This window comes from Papaver somniferum, chromosome 3, assembly GCF_003573695.1.
Source record: "Papaver somniferum cultivar HN1 chromosome 3, ASM357369v1, whole genome shotgun sequence".
Classification (NCBI taxonomy): Eukaryota; Viridiplantae; Streptophyta; class Magnoliopsida; order Ranunculales; family Papaveraceae; genus Papaver; species Papaver somniferum.
Genome location: NC_039360.1, coordinates 169,342,954 through 169,347,695, shown reverse-complemented (window position 1 = coordinate 169,347,695; position 4,742 = coordinate 169,342,954). Strand labels below are relative to the sequence as shown.

The 4,742-nt window shown below is 39.1% G+C and overlaps 1 non-coding gene across 1 annotated transcript; it reads right to left on the bottom strand.

Moving 5' to 3' along the window:
- Nucleotides 1-1,143: 1,143 nt before the first annotated feature.
- Nucleotides 1,144-1,225, bottom strand: TRNAS-UGA. Its single transcript has one exon. It is a non-coding gene; the product is annotated as a tRNA-Ser (tRNA).
- Nucleotides 1,226-4,742: the final 3,517 nt, after the last annotated feature.

Genomic DNA, 4,742 nt, shown 5'->3' with positions numbered 1-4,742 from the left:
TTCCAAGTACTTGACTTATTCATAAGTTGAAGGCGTGAGAATACAGACGGAACTAGGTGAACTATAGGTTTAGTTACTTGGTCTCAACTATATGAAGTTAGGTTTAATTTTGTGTAGCGGCTTAATCATGAGAGTATTCAATTCTGGACAAGGTCCCGGGGTTTTTCTGCATTTGTGGTTTCCTCGTTAACAAAATATTGCTGTGTCATTTACTTTATATTTTCGCATTATAATTTTTTTATTATAATTAAAGTAAATTACACAAACGTTAATTCCTATTTACTCGATAAGCAATCCTATTGTGTTTGGTTAAGTCCGAACCTTTTTTATCAAGTAAACATACTTCGTTGTTGTATTGTCTCGATCTCGTATCCATAGACGATCACAAGAAGTGTGAACCGATTAGTTGCATTGTCTCGACTCGGTCCATAGACAATCACTTTTGGAGAAAGGACTTATAGGTAAGAAAAGTTTTACTTGACGTATATTTGGGTACCCTCGCCTTTTCAATAGCAACACTTGCGAGTTCGACGGAGCAGTGCTCTAATATTATTGGTGTTGTATCTAGAGGTGATGGTAGTGGTTGTAGAGGATAGCAGGAGGAGGCTGAGGTACTGTTATTCGCGAGTCTGGACATGTAATGATGGGGAGAAAGAAAATAAAAATGAGGCGGTGAAGCAGGAGGTGTTGTTTATGGAAATCATGACATATAGAGAAAAAGAGATGCTGGTGGTGTTGGTGGAGGAGACGGGGGTGTTGTTTGTGGCGATCTGTTTTTTCTCGCCAGTTTGGTGGTGGCGGAGGTGTTAATAGTGACATATCTGAACATGAAAGTAGAATAAAACATAAAGAGGTGTTGGTGGAGGAGACATAGGTGATGTTGCTGCCGGATCTGTCTCTTCTCGTTGGTTTGGTGGTGGTGCAGCTACTATTGCTGGTGATGGTGGGGAGGAGGAGGTCATGGAAGAAATAAGAAAGGAGAGAAGGAGATAAGAAAAAGAATGAAAAAAAATAAGCATTTTATATGGCCAGGTTATTTGTGGTATTAACATAACATTGAAATGACCTAATTTAAACATTCTTAAAAATTTGGAGTTTTTGTGTCAGTTATGGTGTTTTAATGGATCCCAACAAAAAAATCATCATCAACAGCAGGGTTCGAACCTGCGCGGGCGAAGCCCAACAGATTTCAAGTCTGTCTCCTTAACCACTCGGACATATTGACCGGTTGCTCATTTCTTTCATAATTTCTTATTAAACTTCTAACCACTTCCTTTTTACAAAATTACTTGCACATTTCTCATAATTCAATCTTTTTTTTTTCCTCCCTTTTTACGAAGAAAACGAACACAACAGCTATAACAACCACAGATTCCTCTCCTCCTTATCTTGTAGCATCAAATGAAAATCTTCAACAAGCCCATTACTAGAATCTCCCAAGAAACAGTCACCACTCCCTTCAACACAAAATGCAACAAATCAATCCAACATTTAAAACGAACCCATGCTTTAGTTATCAGAAATGGTTTATGTAAGACAATTTCATTGCTGGTTCATTGGTTAAATGTTGCTCAAACCCATACTTCAATAGTTTATCCATGCATTCAAAGTGTTCACCTGTATTCCTCAAGTCCTTTCTTTTTATGGAACTTGTGAAGGATAATAGTCTCACACTGTTAATATCCCTTTACTAACTTAAAATATAATATGGAAGAGACACTCCACTCATTATCATTGTCATTGTCAATCGGTTTTGAGTTGAATGCCCATGCACTTTAACATGGTATCAGAGCAGACTATTTGCGACGAGTCACTTAACCGCGCTTTTACTCCGCGTCATCCGATTTAATTGTCCACGTGTTAGATCCAACGAGGCTACACGTGAGGGGCGTGTTGAGATTATTAGTCTCACATTGTTGGGCAATCTAAAATCCCGCGGTTTACAATTCTTAGGGCATCTCCACTCATTGCCAATTGGTTTTGAGTTGGATGCCCGCAGACTTTAATTTGGTATCAGAGCTAGGCCCGTGTGTGAGTAGGCCCAACGGTCACCACACAACGTAGGTCCACGTGTTAGACCCAACGAGGCTACACATGAGGGGGCGTGTGAAAGATAATAGTCCCACACTGTTAGTATCCCTTTAATAACTCAAAATATAATAATATGGGAGGGACACTAATATAATATGGAAGGGACACTCCACTCATTGTCAATTGGTTTTGAGTTGGGTGCCCGTATTCTAACAGAACTCAATGATTAAAGGTTGTTTAGAAAATCATGAACGCAAGAAAGCAATATCGTCTTATATTGATACGGTGGTGTCTAATTCAGTGAGTAATAAGTTTACTTATCCTCCATGTACGGTAGCAAGAGCGATTGATTTTGGTGTTCAGATTCATGGGCATGTTTTTAAGCATGGACTTGGAGGAGATGGGTGGAGTGCTGGTATTCAAATGTATTCGGCTTGTGGCGGTTAACTGAAGCGCCGAGAATGCTTGATAAGAGCGAGCATGAGGCTGATGTTATCTGTTGGAATGCAATAATCGATGGGTATTTGAAATGTGGGGATTTGGATTCTGCTATTGGTTTGTTTGAGAGTATGCCGGATAAGAATAATGGGTCTTGGAATGCTGTGATTTCTGGGTATGCCAAAGCTGGGAAGATTGAAATAGCTCAAGAGTTTTTTTAACAAGATGCCTGAAAGAAACGATGTCTCTTGGAGTGCGATAATTGATGGGTTTATAAAGGGCGGTTATTTTAAGGAGGCGTTGAGGGTTTTCCATGAAATGCAGATGAATGGAGTTCGACAGAGGAATTATGTACTTTCTAGTGTTTTAGCTGCCTGGGCGTTTAGATATGGCCTGGGATGTTTTCGGAAAAAATGAGAAGGAAAGAAGTGTTTACTTGGAATGCAATGATTGGAGGACTAGCTATGCAGGGGCGAGCTGAGGGTGCCATTGAAATGTTCTTGAAGATGAAAAAAGATAAGGTTAAACCAGATGGAATCGCATTTGTCGGTGTCTTGAATGCTTGTGCTCATGTAGGATTTATCGAGAAAGGACTTCACTTCTCTGATGCTATGGAAAATGTTTATGGGATAGAACCAAAAGTGGAGCTTTTCTGTTGCGTGGTTGATCTGCTTGGTAGAGCAGGGTTCTTAAATGAAGCCGAAGAAAATGTCCCGGACGTTAGGCGAAAAATTGAAATGTCCCAAAATGATATCGAAATGTCCCAATCCGTTAAAGTTGTCGTTAGACATTGGTTAAGTGGTCAAATTTCGAAGCATGTGGTCCGCATGTGTGATAAGATGACATTTATACCCTTTTGGGACATTTTGATGACATAAGGGTGACTTTTTTTTTTTGGCTTCTGGGGCACTTTAACATCGTGTACTAAACAGGAGACACTTGGCAAAGATTCAGAAATATGGACGGTCGCAGATGAGTGTGTTTTACCGAAATGATAGTTATTTTTTACAAAATGGTTGGCTAATACAAAAAACTCATTTGGTCATTCACATTTAACCGACGCAATACGTTCGTTCACAAATTACAAAGTAATTCTCTTCAACCATCCCTTATCTGTACTTCTTCTCTTTATTGTCTCGTATTTCCTTTTGCAAATTTCTTGTTTCCTGATTGTGAAGATACAAACAAAAAATGTTGTTTACAATTTGCTGACCATTCTTTCCGACTTCCCTTTAGATGGATGGTATATCAAGTGACTAGCATTAAGTCATCTAAGAAATTCCAAATAATTACCAATTCATTCTTTCTGCACCAAATGCTCCACATCTGCAAGCTCGACCTCGCCTCTCTGCCATTCTTCATTTCCCTTCTGAAATAACAACTCGATTTGCTCCAGAGACTTCCTTTTGTTTCAGGAACATGTTTGTAAACAAAAGCAACTGAAACAGCTGAAATCAAAGAGAAAATGAAGAAGGTTCCTCCAACTGTAATGGCGCGGGATACAAAAAGGAACGACGTGGCAATGAGGCCACTGCATAATCTGTTTCCGACTGCACCAAGCGTTGCTGCTTGAGCACGAACCCGAAGTGGGAAGATCTCAGATGTCAGAACCCAGCAAAATGGACCAATTCCCACCGAGAATAACGCGACGTGTCCACAGATCAATAGAATTGTCAATGCAATGCCCACTTGTCCGTTCCCCATAACAGTGAGTGTAAACGCCAATCATAACAATACACCTCCTTGAATCTGCCACCCATATCAGTTATCCAGAAATCCCTATCTTCACTACCCATTCTGAAACAGTAAACAAAAATAAAACTAATCAATGAAACATTTAACAAGCCCCTACACAGAGTTCATTCTATTGCAGCAAGCTTATAAGGTGAGATTACCAGGGTAATTGCTCACACTTAACCACTATATGATTTTACATTATTCACCTAACTGGTGTAAATGCAAGTCAGGGCAACTTCAAGTTACATTTCACAGCAAAAAAAAGATTGAAGAGCAACTTATACAATTTAAAACATCCACAAACATTAAAAGAACACTAATATTTGCATGAACCAATATTAGTTCCAAAAGAGGAAAACTGTTAATTATTTTTCTTTTTTGTACTTTAAATCAAATTAAAATATTAACAAAGTGTTAAATTTCTGTTAAGGAGACTAGAGAGACTAGATCTACAGTGGAAAGAAGAAAACAAGTGGGGTCAAATAGACCAGACTGACACAAACGGCTATTCCGACGATCACATGTAAATTTTTACC